The following is a 16,543-nucleotide window of genomic DNA, read 5'->3' on the forward strand; positions in this document are numbered from 1 at the left end:
CATGTACCGAAAAACGTAAGTTTGTGTACGGCTACCTTTAGGAGGTTTTCCCTCTTCGACCCCATTTCCGATTTAGGGCATACCCCCTTCATAAAACAATGTTAAAGGAGAACTAAACCCCATAAATGAATGACTAAAAATTGCATATTTCATAAACTGAATTTATTGCACAAGCCTAAAGTTTGAGCTTGTCAATAGCAGCAATGATCCAGGACTTCAAACTTGTCACAGGGGGTCACCATCTTGGAAAGTGTCTGTGACACTCACATGCTCAGTGGGCTCTGATTGGCTGTTGAGAAGCTAAACTTAGGGCTCGTCACTAATTATCCAGCAGAAAATGAGCTTCCCCTGTAATATAAGTTGAAGCTACAGGTTTGCTGATTATTAAATTCTGATGCTAATTGCACTGGTTTCTGTGCTGCCATGTAGTAATTATGTGTATTAATTACTAATCAGCCTTATATTGTGACATTTCTATTCTATGTGTACTGTATATTGTGAGTGGGTCCCTAAGCTCAGTTAGTGACATCAGCACAGAGCATGTGCAGTGAATCAGCAGAAAAGAAGATGGGGAGCTACTGGGGCATCTTTGGAGACACAGATCTTTACTGCTAAAGGGCTGTGGTTGCCTTGGGCTGGTACGGAAGCCCAAAACAGAATGTACAACATTTCTACCTACTTCTTTCGTTAGGCTTTAGTTCTCCTTTAAGGAGCAGGCTCAGCAATAGAATGCACAGGACCCAACTCCTAGCTTTAAGATATACAGTGAAACCTCGAATTTAAGTCCCCTGATTTTAAGTTTTCCCGCATTTTACGTAGTAAGTGAAAAAAAATTCTTTATTTCGGGGGAACAATCTAAAAACAACTCAATTGAAAAAAGTGTTTGAAAGGTGAACAACCCATTTAAAAAGGGAACGTAGAGTAGGTGCGGTGCACTTGAGAGCAAATAACGTGGAAGAGACAGTTGTTGGCACCTACACAAAAGTGTGTGAGAGACCACAGACTGAAAGCTTAACTAGTTAAGAAACATGTATTTATTATCCTGTCTTTATTATAATATATTATTTGCTTTCCAAGCAGTTTCAAATAAGGAACAGAAGGAATATAAACATAGCTTTAGGCTGTTAATGTGACATACAACAAAGTCTGCAGAGCGAGCCATTTGGGGCAGTCCATCACAGTAAAAGAAAGTACAGAGTGCCAACCTGCTGTGTCTGCCTGCTGGCTGGGGTTTGGGATTCAGCCACAAAGTATATAGACAAATGCGCTCTAATCAATGCCGTGGGGAGGAGGCCAGGGAAGACGAGGCGTAAGCGTGTCGACTCGGCAGAATGATTGATAAAAGGTTACAGCGTGACATCAGGGGGATGGGTTGTACTAACATCCTAGCCTGCAGCACTCTTTCTGCTTATTTGTCATATAAACCTGAGACATAGAAAGGGAGGCAAACACACTGAATTACACCACATTCCACACCAATGTCTTTGCAGAGCACCGTTCTCTTGGGCAGTGCTTCATAGATTTCCTAACTGCTGCCAGACTACAGTTCCTAGCAAGCATTGCTGTCCTTCAGCGCTGGGGTTCCGGAGATGGGTTCTGACCAGTAACGGAACTACCAGGGATGGGCCACCTCCGGAAGCCGAGATTGTGGCCGATTCGTAAGTGTGCGAACCACCGGCGTGCCCGAGGGGGGTGCGGGCTAGTGATGTGCGGGCCGGCCAGATACCCGCGGGTCGGGTGGGCACCCGCACACTTCTTCGCGGGTGCTCTCCCCGCTCTTCTCCCGCTCTCCCCGCCTGCCACCGTCAAATGCTGGATTCCAACTTCCGGGTTCGTCTTTTATAGACACTGTGCTTGCTCGCCCCACCCCTTTTGTGACAGCATCGGCGGGGCGGGTCTATAAAAGCAACCCGTAAGTGCGGATGCGGGTGGTGCGCGGGCTAAGGGAGGGCAGGTTAGGGTTGTAGATTGTAAGCTCCTCCAATTCAGAGGTGAATGAAGATGTCAGTGCCACATAAATAAATGTTAGGAGCAAAGGATTCAAAATGCTAATGAGGCACCAGCACTGTGTCACTGTATGTGGTACATATTAGACTGGTCCTGATTTTCCTGTCTCCTGCTCTGTTCTGCCTTCCCTATACTCCCTGTGTGTGTGGTATTTGTTCTGGGGGTTTGTTAGCATTTCAAAATTATTGTTAGTGGCCCCTAAGGTGTTTAATCATATGCTGGGGTACTGTATTATACACAGGGGAGGAGGAGGCATATGAATTTAAGGGTATGTCTTATATGACTTAGCTTTTTTCACATATGAGTGACATCCTTGCCAGGGCAGGCACAAGGTAGTTTGGCACCCTAGGCAAGAGCTTCACTCGGTGCCCCCCTGTCCTGCATTACCATTTCCCTCCTTACCATGATGGTTTTTAAATAAAGAGAGCAAGAAAATGTACAACACTTTTTCATTTATATTACTGCCCCCTGTACCTGTACCAACAAATTCAGCAGCCATTCATCATACAGCCCTCCTGCAGCCATCATATTGCCCCCAATCTTTACCTGTGCCAACAGCAGCCAGCAGGAAGCTTCACACTTTACAGTAATAGAAAGAATGTCTTTAGTTCAGTGCAACTGTGCAAGGCTGAGAGCAGCGAGAACCACACCAAGCAGCCCCCCAGCTCTCTGCCTCTCTCTGTCACCCAACACATCAGTGACGTGTGTACGCACTTCACGCTGCACCGCACAGAAGGAGCCATTACTTGCCGGCAAGAGGGAGAAGGAGATGGATTGCACCCAACTGGGTGACCATGATTACTGAAACAAATTATCAAAAAAAAACGCTTGAAAAAACGAAAAAATTAAAAACCGAAAAAAATCCCCTTAAAAGTGTGCCCCTCAACGATGGCACCCTAGACAGCCGCCTACTCGGCCTACCCCTAGTTCCGGCCCTGATCCCTGCAGTGAGCACCAACCATTTGGTTTTTTGGTGTGCTATTAATGTGGATATGGTCTAACGGTAAGATGGGTGTGGTTTAAAGTGGGTGTGGTCTAAAAACAGGGAGTGACTGTCTTCCGTTATTGGCCGTCCACCATGTAGATTAGAAAAATTCCGGCCCTCGGTACCATAGAAGTTGGACAGCACTGCTTTATTTTAAAGGAGAACTAAAGAAGTAGCTAGAAATGTTGTACATTATGTTTGTGCGTCTGTACCAGCCCAAGGCAACCACAGTCCTTTAGCAGTAAAGATCTGTGTCTCCAAAAATGCCCCAGTAGCTCCCCATTTTCTTTTCTGCTGATTCACTGCACATGCTCTGTGCTAATTAATTACCAGTGTAATTAGCATCAGAATTTAATAATCAGCAAACCTGTAGCATCAGCTTATATTACAGGGGAAGCTCATTTTCTGCTGGATAATTAGTGACGAGCCCTAAGCTTAGCTTCTCAACAGCCAATCAGAGCCCACTGAGCATGTGAGTGTCACAGACACTTTCCAAGATGGTGACCCCCTGTGACAAGTTTGAAGTCCTGGATCATTGCTGCTATTGACAAGCTGAAACTTTAGCCTCGTGCAATAAGTTCTGTATGTAAAATATGGTATTTTAAACATATTCATCTTATTCAAATGACTTGCAATCTTCTATACTAGGGAATAAACTGTTGAGTTTTCTGTTCATAATCACTATAAAATTGTGTCTATAAAGGAGTTCTCTTTTTCAAAAACCGTCACTATTATATCCTAACTGCAACATGGGGTAAATGAACAATCATGTAAGGCAAATTTATTACGCCTAGAGGTTGCAGAGACAACACATAACAAAATATAATCATATAATCATGATATATAATCATAACAAAATGAATTAATCACATAGCAAACGCAAGAGTTTATTTTGCTAGGCAAAACATAAGTGATACACAGAAGCCTGGAATTGAACGGCACACTTTGAATCAAAAAGAACACATGTAGATAAAATCAAGGAATATGCCCATATTGTGTTATAATGGTCTGTTTATGTTTGGGGAACAAACTAATTAAGACAGATCAAAGTCTTTTCCATACAAAGCAAATAAATTGGTCTAACTTGGTCATGTATGGACAATATGGTCAGTCAAGAAACCCCAGGGGACACATGGAAATGGATCACTCACAAAAGGTCTAGTAATCACATTTTTTGCCCAGGGGGAAAATTGACAAGTCAGTTATTATGTTCTGAATTATAACCAGAGAAATGGGCATTAGGCTGCATGGTGCAGCCAACTGGGCACTAAGGGGAATTTGGAGGCTGTATAGACCTATAATCCTACAATATTAGCTGATCAAGAATTACTGGTGCTGGCAGAACATTTCCATTGGATGTGAAGAGGAGCCCCAGTCTTGCTTGTGTATGGCCCCTTGTACTGTATCCTTCCATTTGGCCAGGGGGCAATCAGGTGGAGTACCATACGCCAAACTGCTGATTCTGGTCCTTTAGACTGATTCAGCAGCTTGTCTGCCCGTATATGGGGCCCTCCAATGGGCCTCCCAAATTGATATCTGGGCAAAATCAGCTAATTGATCACCTACATCGAAATGATCATGTTACCACAATATCGCCCACCCAAGGCCCAAACAATCGCATTACCATGATATCGCCCACCTAAGGCCCACATAATCGCATTACCATGATATCGCCCACCCAAGGCCCAAACAATCGTATTACCATGATATAGCCCACCCAAGGCCCAAACAATCGCATTACCATGATATCGCTCACCCAAGGCCCAAACAATCGCATTACCATGATATCGCCCACCCACGGCCCAAACAATCGCATTACCATGATATCGCCCACCCAATGGCCAAACAATCGCATTACCATGATATCGCCCACCCACGGCCCAAACAATCGCATTACCATGATATCGCCCACCCACGGCCCAAACAATCGCATTACCATGATATCGCCCACCCAACGTTCCAAACAATCGCATTATAACGATATCGGCCACCCAACGTCCAATTAATCACATTACCATGATATAGTCCACCCAAAGGCCAAATAATCACATTACCACAATATCACCCACCCAAGCAGTGTCTGTCAGGGGAGAGATTTGCTTGTTTGGCGATTTCACCAAATGGATGGCAGTGTTTGGATACAACGTAAATTGCACATGATTAAATACTTTGTTAATTCACAATGTCTGAATCACCTCCATAGATTCTGGTAGAATGAGGTACATTACAAAATAACAGAACTATAAAAAAAATTTAAAAAAAAGGTGAGACTTACAGCAGGAGCTTCTTGTCTATTTTCTCGATCTTATCTGCAAAGAGAAAGAGAAAAATTGTAAGCGCATCTATCAGAGAAAACATTTCATATACCATGTCTCTTTCCTGCCTTTGGGGGAAAAGCTATCATATTTTTCATCCACATTGCTTCATTTTATAGCAGATTTGCTTGCCCATTACCCCGTTGGTTCCATCTCTACTTTATCATTCTAACACTGGGACACCGGATGTCTGTTTTGCACTATTACCAGAACCTGAACAGATCTCATTGCTATAATCCTTAAAGGACTACTTGAAAAGACATATTGATTCATCGTACTACATTTTTTTAGCAGGAGCACTTATGTTGGGGATTCTGCGAACACCTCTGTTCTCTGAAAACAACCAAACAACCACGGCACTTTGGCATTCTGCATCAAAACTGATTAATCAAGTCACACTGAGCATGTGCAGGGTCAGTGACACTCAAAAGATGGCCTACTAAATTAGTTATTCCTGTGTTATTGCTGTTATAGGGCTGTCAAATCACTGAGCTAAGAAAGTGAGTGTTATGGGGACCCTAGGCTTCCTGCATTTCTTGGAACCCCTTCTGCTTCAGTCAACACTATAGCTATCGATCCATTGCATAAATAGCACAGAAACATTTGGAGGAAGGCTTAAAGGGATACTGTCGAGGGAAAAATCTTTTTTTTCAAAATGAAAATTCTGCAGAATTCTGAACTGAAATCCATTTCTCAAAAGAGCAAACAGATTTTTTTATATTCAATTTTGAAATCTGACATGGGGCTAGACATATTGTCAATTTCCCAGCTGCCCCAAGTCATGTGACTTGTGCTCTGATAAACGTTAATCACTCTTTACTGCAAGTTGGAGTGATATCACCCCCTCCCTTCCCCCCCCCCCCCAGCAGCTAAACAAAAGAACAATGGGAAGGTAACTAGATAACAGCTCCCTAACACAAGATAACAGCTGCCTGGTAGATCTAAGAACAGCACTCAATAGTAAAAACCCATGTCCCACTGAGACACATTCAGTTACATTGAGAAGGAAAAACAGCAGCCTGCCAGAAAGCATTTCTCTCCTAAAGTGCAGGCACAAGTCACATGACGAGAGGCAGCTGGGAAATTGACAAAATGTCTAGCCCCATTTCAGATTTCAAAATTGAATATAAAAAAATCTGTTTGCTATTTTGAGAAATAGATTTCAGTGCAGAATTCTGCTGGAGCAGCACTATTAACTGGTTCATTTTGAAAAAAAAATTTTTTCCCATGACAGTATCCCTTTAACGTAAGGCTGTATGGTAGATAAAACACCAACAGCAAGAATAATCAAAATTAATACAGAAACTTTTAATGAATGGTAGCAATGATCAAGATTTTATAAAGTAATATGTTCCTAACAAGTGTTGTAATATATCATTTAAATCGCATAAAAGAATACATTACAAGAATGACTGATCATTCAACGTGACTAAAAAAAAAAAAAAAGGTCGCCATGCCTGCCTGCTAACAAAGTTGTCGCTGTTATTGTAAATGGAATGACTTATTTCAGAGTTGGGATCTAGTTCTGTAAATGGAGACATCATTTACAATGTGGTATTTATTCAAGAGCTTCGAGCGCTACGTTGTACTCTGGGGGGAAATGAAAGGACAGAGCATATTAACCTTCTCCAAATCACGGCATGTGTAAAAGACCCTTCTTTTTTTAATTTTTATTTTGCGGCTACTGCAAAGGCCACATTTAATTTGGATGATCTTGATGCAGGAGAAGACCCTAGTCTTCTCCTGCATCAAGATCATCCAAATTAAATGTGGCCTTTGCAATAGCCGCAAAATAAAAATTAAAAAAAGTTGCCAATGTACAAAAATAATTTCCAGACATAATTTTCCAGCCGGGCCACATGCAAAGTATGTACAATGTCAACTTGTGATGGGCCTTGTTCTAAGGGTGTAACATGAGGAGAGAGAGAGAGAGGAGAGAGAGAGAGAGAGAGAGAGAGAGAGAGAGAGAGACTATATCCATGATTCGGTCAGAGATTGCGGTGACTAAGTGCTAGGTAAGCATGAAACGCGTAAAGCTCCAAGAGGGAATTGTTTGATTTTTAAAAGATGTAATAAAATTATTTTTTATCTTAAAAGCACGCTTCTGGAAATTTTTGATAAGTAATCAGGATTCGGTTGGGGACAAATTGTTTGTGTGGGCTTTGGTATATGTCTGGATCCCCAAATGGTTACAGTCCAGCACTACTTAGTCTTGACACTCCATCATAGCTTAAAGTGGAGCTGTCACCCAGACATAAAAACACTGTATAATTAAAGTCTTTTTCAAATTAAACATTGTGGTTCCAGGTAAAGTTTTTTGCACCGTGTTAGCCTGTTGAGAAAGTTATAGGGAAGAGCTTTTGATGTGAAACATAACAAAAGTGGTGTAAAGGTGATACCTTTATTGGCTAACTAAGATGATAATCACAGCAAGCTTTCAGAACATTGCAGTTCCTTCTAGGTAATCAGCTTTGAAGAAGGAACTGCAATGTTCTGAAAGCTTGCTGTGATTATCATCTTAGTTAGCCAATAAAGGTATCACCTTTACACCACTTTTGTTATGTTTCATATCAAAAGCTCTTCCCTATAACTTTCTCAAATTAAACATGAAATCCAAATTCAATTTTTTTATTAAAGCATTCATAAACACATTTCAATACCTCAACTGTCAATCAACTATTGCCTGCCCCTCCTCTATCCCTGAGGCATTGTTTAATCAAGTGACTAATAAGCCTAGGGAAAAAAATGGAACCTTCCAACAGGTTGAGATTTAACCAGGTGTAAAACATCGACATTGACTTGAATCATACACAGGAATGATTGTATTCCATTGAGGCACTTAAACTGGATATAGACAAACATAATTTCGTACGATTTTCGAACCATCAGTGGAATAATTGTCCAGACAATTTTCACACCATGGTGATCGGTTCTTTAGTCATTGGGACATGTTAGAAAATTTTTGTTGGTTAACAATAATATCTGTGCATGTGTTGAACATAACAGTTGTACAACTGCAGTCTGTCAATCAATGGCCAGTATATGATCCGATTTGTTATTTACCCTACTTTAATCATACAATTTAAATCAGAATTTAGAAGGTTGCATTGAAATGAATGATCGATATCCAACAGTTCGTCGTACAAGGACTAATATCTATGGGGCAAATTTACTAAAGGTGAAGTGACTAAGGCTGGCGAAAACTCGCCAGTGTGACGTAATTTCGGAACTTCGCCGATTTACGAACGGTCTCCGACGTAACTTCACTAGCGAAGGAGATGACTCTAGCGGGACTTCGCTCCCTAACACCAGGCGAATTTGCGCTCTGGCGAATGGACGTAACTACACAAATTCACGAAGATGTGGATTTTACTGAACGTAACCTCTTGCACCAGACTTGCCTTCACCACCTCAGACGAGGCAAAGTGCAATAGAGTAGATAGGAGTTCCTAAAAAAATAGTTGAAAATGTTTCTATTAATGCTAGTGTCTTCCTTTTATTCAGGGTGATAGGCTGCAAAAGAGCGTAATTTTTTGGGGGGTAACCGGCTTCCCCCCTACATTTCCTAACATATGGCACATAAACTATACACTGGGCTCACGTGTAGGGCATTATAACAACTTTATTGTATTTCATTAAGGTTTCCTGGGCTTGTGTAATGTAATGTATTTGCTGCAGCATATACGTCCATTGAATTTTAACTTCCCGCCATATGCAAACTAGGCAACGTTAACGCAGCTTCGATTCACTTGGCGCAGTAACACTAGCGCAACTTCGCAAGCATGTGGCACCCTGGACGCAACTTCGGATTTAAGTGAATTAGCGTAGTCCTGAAACAATCTATGCCTGGCGAAGTGTTGCGCTGTGATCAAATCCGTTGATGCCAAATTTTCGGAGGTTAGTGAATTTGCCCTATGTGTCTATAGTCCGCTTTATGGTGGAATAAATGTAACACTGTATACTCTAGGAGACAACTATAGAAAGGCACAATGTAAAGCTGAGAATTGTAACAGAGATTACAGAGAATTTAAAAATTTGTTGGGTGAGTTTAAAGAGGAAATTGAAATATTTACTTTACATAGCTCTTTTCACCTATGAGTCTTACTGTTTTTTATTTTTTTGGGACCGCAAACAAGAGCACACTAAGTACCCCAAGGACACTGAGAGATAGAGATATTTAAACCAATGTACCTAGAATAGGATCTAGCACCAAAGATGATCAGTTAACCTCAAGTCAACTTCTCCATAACATAACAAGGTCACTCATTCCCAGACTATTTCATTCAACCGCTGTGTTCCACACACACACACACACAATCCATACCCAGACATACGCTAAGACTAATGTAATAAAGGCAATAAGCAAGTAGAAAAACATGGCCCTATTCCCAGCCCTGAACATACCGTGATGGTTTTGCCAAAACTCTGCACATGCAAATAAGCATTTTAGCTCAGCACCTCTGTTTATTTACTACTCTAGCATCAGCTGGCATTTCAGATTTTCAAGGTATTAATTTTATTAATATATTGGAATGAAGAAATCAGTCTTAATATTAAACAGGCTCTTAAACCAAAAGCCAAGGCACAGAAGCCTACATCCAGAATCGAACCTCATAAAAGGTCTCCTGTTGTGTTACAGATATAAGAAGGCTGAATGGGAGTAACCTAGCATTGCAGGGGGGCTTGCCATCAGCTAATGCCATGGCCAGTCCATTCGGACCATAAACAACCAATTCTAGCTAAGGATGTACCGAATCCCTGAATCCTTTGTGAAAGATTTGACCAGATACCGAACCAGATCCTAATTTGCATATGCAACATAGGGGCTAGAACTAGGGATACACCCAATCCAGGATTTGGTTCAGGATTCGGCCAGGCTTCTGCCTTTTTCAGCAGGATTCGGGCTTATGTCTGGCCAAACGAAACATAATTTGCATATTTGGAAAAAGTGGGGGAAATATTTTTTTACTTCCTTATTTTGTAATGAAAAGTCACGTGATTTCCCTTCCCGCCCCTACTTTGCATATGCAAATTAGGATTTGGTTCGGCCAGACATAAGGCCAAATCCTGCTGAAAAAATGCTGCCCGAATCCTGAACCTGGAATCCTGGATTTGGTGTATCCCTAGTTCTAGCCCCAACGTTATCTCACAGCAAGTACAGAAAGCCATATACCAGAACATACATCAACTTGCAATAAATCTGCATAAAAAATTGAGAGTAAAGTGGCTGTAAAGTGCTAACATGTTGCAAATTAAAGGTTATCATGGGCCCTTACTAGTATGAAGAGCCTGGCTCATAAATCTATGTAAATGTTTCCATAGCCTGAAAAAACAACTTCTCAATATGTATAAGGCTTTATTTGCTTGTGTCTGAGTGGCTGCCAGGAGCAATTTCTCTTTACACGCCTCACTTCCCACAATGTCTCAAAAACAGTAACATTAAATCCTCCTTCCTAGGAGTGCAAAGAAAATCTGCTTAGCCCAGCCAGCACATGCAATATGACAGTCTATGAATGTTCAAACACGTGTTTCATTTCAATTAGTAGATGTAATTTCAAGCCCCTTTGTAGGTGAGTAGAGGAAATCACACAAAGGGATGATGAAGCTTAACCAGTAGACACCTGGAAAACAAACTATATGGCCAAAAGTATCCAGACACCGGTCTATGCAACATCTCATCCAAACCAAGGAGTGTTCATAGAAAATTAGATCTCCCTAATTATGAAAGCCTCTACTCTCCTGGAAAGGAATCTGCTAGATGTTGGAACACTGTTGGTGGGATCTGCTTCCACTCAACCACAACAGCATTCGTGAGGTTGGACACTGATTTTGAGGACCAGCCCAGGATCAAAGTTAGCAATTTAATTTATCCTACAAGTGTTCAGTTGGGATTAGGTCAAGGTTCTGTGTAGTCCAAAAGTAGAAAAAGACTTGGTGGTCAGTAGGCGGAAATAGAAAAATATGTAAAATTCCTAATAGTTGCTCTATGCTGCAACTGAATTAATAAATAATCCTAATGCAAAAAAGGAACTCCAGCAGATTGACTGTAGAACCTTTATTCCAGGTTGTGGTAACGCGACATGTTTCGGGTCAATACCCTTTATCAAGTGAACAAGGACCATAACCAAATACACCTATTTATGGCTTTTGTGACCTTTAACCTATACAACCCAAGGTATTCTGGGCAGTCAATAAAAGTGAAACTTACCTTAAAGCACTCAGAGTTGCTATTAATAGTATAGTAATGAGCATTACAGAATAGCCATAAAAAATTATGGAATTCTCCAATACTTGACACTTGACATGAAAAGTAAAAAACATAAATAACAAAGAAAAAAGAAAATCCATTTTTTCAGAGTCCTTAGACAAAGTCCTTAAAGAACCCAAGTGGAAAAAAACTCGAAATAATGTAGAATTCAAATAAGTCAAAGTCTGGCCCGTTAAGATCATTTAAGGTTCTCTGTAGACTAGTCAAATTCTTCCACTTCCATCGGCAAAGCCACTCTGTACAAACCTTGCTTTGTGCACATGTGATTTATTGTGCTAAATCAGGAAAATATCCTCCCCCGATTGTCACAAAGTAGGAAGCTCAGAAATATCAAGAATATCATTGTACGCCCTAGCCTTACGGTTTGCTTTAAAGGGGACCCGAAAAAAATACTCCAAATCCAATTTGATCACGATAGTCAAGCAAAATGAACTTAAATTACAATATATATATAAAAATTATTTGAATAGTTTCCTTCGGTCTGGGAACTCGTAGTTATATCAAGGAGGCTATTATTAAAGGAAAACTATACCCCCAAAACCAATACTTGAGCAACAGATAGTTTATATCAGATTAAGTGACATATTAAAGTAAATAACGCCCTTTTCCATCTCTTGCCTTGAACCCCCATTTCGTGATGTGTGCTGCCTCAAAGATCACCTGACCAGAAATACTGCAGCTCTAATTGTAACAGGAAGAAGTGTGGAAGCAAAAGACACAACTCTGTCTTTTAATTGGCTCATGTGACCTAAGAAGTTTGTTTGGTATGTTGCACAGTGAATCATACGATCCCAGGAGGCGGCCCTTATTTTTTAAAATGGCAATTTTCTATTTATGATTACCCAATGGCACAAACTACTAAAAAAGTTTATTATGAAAATGGTTTATTTACATGAAGCAGGGTTTTACCTATGAGCTATTTTATGCCATATCTTTTTATAGAGACCTACATTGTTTGGAGGGTATAGTTTTCCTTTAATACAAGCCTTGCATCATCTCAAGATCTTTTTTGTGCACCAGAATGGGGGACCTGATGTCCATCCCCATGTACTGGCTACACAATTAAATGGTGAAGAGAATTTAAACACCAAATCTTACTTTAATTTGTTATAGATTTATGATTTACACAAAAGCGCTCTGCTTTCAGCACCAGTGAAATTAATTGCAAACGTAGGATAATTCAGCTCAGGAAATCTTTGCCAGTAAAAGACTAGAGGGAAAAAGACAGAGAGATAGGAACTTAATTAACTCAGAAACACTGTACAGGAGTGGGATAAACAGGCAGAAAAATGCTCTGTGGCTCGAAACTAATTCCAAACTAGAGGCTGAACAAAATAATAGAAATTCCTGTCAATAAATCATAACAATTGTCTGAGATAGATTCTGTTTGTGACACGTTTTCCTACTGGAGATTTCACTATTTATCTTTATGAGCAGAGCTCTCGCACACACTGTAACAAGCAGAATAAAGCGTTGCCTCTAAAAATGGAAAATGGGTGCTGACAGGACAGTGTGACTGAGTGGGCATCCAACACAGGCCATTTCAGCTCACACTATGTTAGGAATATTATTAATTACTGAAAAATAATATAAGCACATTACTTCTATAACTCTCCCACGTTTTAGAAGAATCAAAAAGAGTAGCATAAAAGATTCATACTTTATAGGTCAGTGGCAGCACACCTCAAACCAGACCAATTTTTGGCTGTGGGATAGCAGGTATAGTAGGGAGAGATGGTGCCTATAGTAACAATGGATAATAGTCTCTGGGAAGGGAGTGTGACTGTGGGATAGCAGGTATAGTAGGGAGAGATGGTGCCTATAGTAACAGTGGATAATAGTCTCTGGGAAGGGAGTGTGACTGTGGGATAGCAGGTATAGTAGGGAGAGATGGTGCCTATAGTAACAGTGGATAATAGTCTCTGGGAAGGGAGTGTGACTGTGGGATAGCAGGTATAGTAGGGAGAGATGGTGCTATAGTAACAGTGGGATAATAGTCTCTGGAAGGGAGTGTGACTGTGGGATAGCAGGTATAGTAGGGAGAGATGGTGTCTATAGTAACAGTGGATAATAGTCTTGGAAGGGAGTGTGACTGTGGGATAGCAGTATAGTAGGGAGAGATGGTGCCTATAGTAACAGTGGGATAATAGTCTCTGGGAAGGGAGTGTGACTGTGGGATAGCAGGTATAGTAGGGAGAGATGGGGTCTATAGTAACAGTGGGATAATAGTCTCTGGGAAGGGAGTGTGACTGTGGGATAGCAGGTATAGTAGGAGAAGATGTGTCTATAGTAACAGTGGGATAATAGTCTCTGGGAAGGGAGTGTGACTTGGGATAGCAGGTATAGTAGGGAGAGATGGTGCCTATAGTAACAGTGGGATAATAGTCTCTGGAAGGGAGTGTGACTGTGGGATAGCAGGTATAGTAGGGAGAGATGGTGCCTATAGTAGCAGTGGATTATAGTCTCTGGGAAGGGAGTGTGACTGTGGATAGCAGGTATAGTAGGAGAGATGGTGTCTATAGTAACAGTGGATAATAGTCTCTGGGAAGGAGTGTGACTGTGGGATAGCAGTATAGTAGGGAGAGTGGCGTCTATAGTAACAGTGGATAATAGTCTCTGGGAAGGGAGTGTGACTGTGGGATAAGCAGGTATAGTAGAGAGAGATGGTGTCTATAGTAACAGTGGGATAATAGTCTTTGGGAAGGGAGGGTGACTGTGGGATAGCAGGTACAGTAGGGAGAGATGGTGTCTATAGTAACAGTGGGATAATAGCTCTGGAAGGAGTGTGACTGTGGGATAGCAGGTATAGTAGGGAGAGATGTGTCTATAGTAACAGTGGATAATAGTCTCTGGGAAGGGAGTGTGACTGTGGGATAGCAGGTATAGTAGGGAGAGATGGTGTCTATAGTAACAGTGGATAATAGTCTCTGGGAAGGGAGTGTGACTGTGGGATAGCAGGTATAGTAGGGAGAGATGGTGCCTATAGTAACAGTGGATAATAATCTCTGGGAAGGGAGTGTGACTGTGGATAGCAGGTATAGTAGGGAGAGATGGTGCCTATAGTAACAGTGGATAATAGTCTCTGGGAAGGAGTGTGACTGTGGGATAGCAGGTATAGTAGGGAGAGATGGTGCCTATAGTAACAGTGGATAATAGTCTCTGGGAAGGGAGTGTGACTGTGGGATAGCAGGTATAGTAGGGAGAGATGGTGCCTATAGTAATAGTGGATAATAGTCTTTGGAAGAGATATACAAACTATAGACATTCAGCTTTAGATGTACTGCATCACATTCTTCGTCAGCCCTTATCCAGTTGCGGAGGCTTGAAAGCTATACTTTGATCACCTATTCATCTGTGCTGTTCCTACTTATCCTATATGTAAGATCAGAAAAAAATAAAGCCAAAAAATCTCTATGACAGCACTGTCTGAATATAGAACAACACTGAGAAATATATGCTGGGTGCTTGTATATATATCATTCAGTGTTGCTTCTTGACACCTTATCAAATATACAATATTGCTTAAATGATAGATGTGTAAAAACCAAACACAGCCAAAAAAAAACCCAAAAAACATTCACCGCAGCACATTAGACCTAACGGAGGCCACTTTTTCCATTAAAATGTACACTGGAGATACGGCTTCCTATTAGGAATATTATTACATAGTGCTACTGTGAATATACTAATACACAAGATCCATAAAGCTGGTGTAGCCTGTGATAACAAGCGAATATATTACCGACGCAGATGAGAGCATCGTTTACCGAGTCCATTAGCTTTTAAAATCAATTGGCAGCGTAGTAATGACTCTGCTTTCTCTCGGTGCACCACGCATTTCTCTTTTAAATACACACTACTGCTTTATCAATACTTGATAAAAACCTGCGTTCTACTCCTTGAGGCTCATAAGCCAGGGATGAAGTCCTTTCACTACAACCATACCTCCCAACATTTTGGAAATAAAAAGAGGGACAAAAAAGTTGCCGTGCGAATCGTGGCGAAATATTTTGACCACCGCCATTTTTTGTAGCCACACCACCTAATTACCATGTTCATTTTACAAAATTTGGCAGGTTATAAAAGTTTGAACATATTTCTGTGGGGTTTTTTTTCAGTTATTGCAGTTTTGCTAATGAAGGTGAATTGCCCTTTAAGCTGGGAGTCTTAACTTTTCCCAGGGGACCTGTTATCTTATATTGTTACAATTACTTATTTGCTTATCTTGATACATTTGAATTGTATGTATCTTATCTTCTGTTGTGGCTGTTCTGGGCTCTCTGCCATAAGAAAATTAAGTTAGAAACATTGTTTCTTTTTCTGGCTGTTCAGTGCAGAGAAAATCAGGACTTTCCGGTACAAACGAGGGACTGCGCGTTGAGCTGTCAAAAGAGGGACAGTTGGCAGGTATGCTACAACCTCCAGAATCATTAGAGACGCAAGGAATTTTTATTTCTAGGACATCATAAGGCGTCACTTCATCACTTCTCCAAAGGCGTGAGTATATACAATTAATGACAGCATGCAGTCGGAGGATGAATACAGGCATGCTGAAATTGCATTTAAAGGACCAGTAGCAGCAAAAAAGATTTAAAAAATTTAAAAAACAGATTCATTAGTATGCTACGAAAAAAAAACACCAACACATATTAAACTTTAAAGTCGCTAAGTCTTTATTAAGAAATAACTTCATTTATTTAGAAAATTTTTGCTGTTAGTGGTCCTTTAAAGAAAAAAGTCCTAATGTAAAGCTAAAAAGTTTATGATCTCACCAGCAGTATGTGGGGTCTGGGTGCTCATTCCCCAGACCTACAGCTCGAGGTGACGTATCCAAACAAAGTAAAAAATGGCAGGCACCCACAAATCCCACAAAAGAGGCTTGTAAAAAAACTGAAAACTTTATTTTAGGGGGGAAAAAAAATCAATACACAGCCTTAAGCATTTCGTGCCGTCCGGCACTTAATCATA

General features: G+C 40.8%; 1 protein-coding gene across 1 annotated transcript in view; it reads right to left on the bottom strand.

Moving 5' to 3' along the window:
* The window catches only part of fut8.S (fucosyltransferase 8 (alpha (1,6) fucosyltransferase) S homeolog), a 130,618-nt gene that overhangs the window by 98,999 nt on the left and 15,076 nt on the right, over positions 1–16,543 (bottom strand). The window contains 1 exon segment of the mRNA NM_001096957.1: positions 5,268–5,301. The gene's annotated coding sequence lies outside the window, so the exon portion shown is untranslated.

Source organism: Xenopus laevis, chromosome 8S (assembly GCF_017654675.1).
Source record: "Xenopus laevis strain J_2021 chromosome 8S, Xenopus_laevis_v10.1, whole genome shotgun sequence".
Classification (NCBI taxonomy): Eukaryota; Metazoa; Chordata; class Amphibia; order Anura; family Pipidae; genus Xenopus; species Xenopus laevis.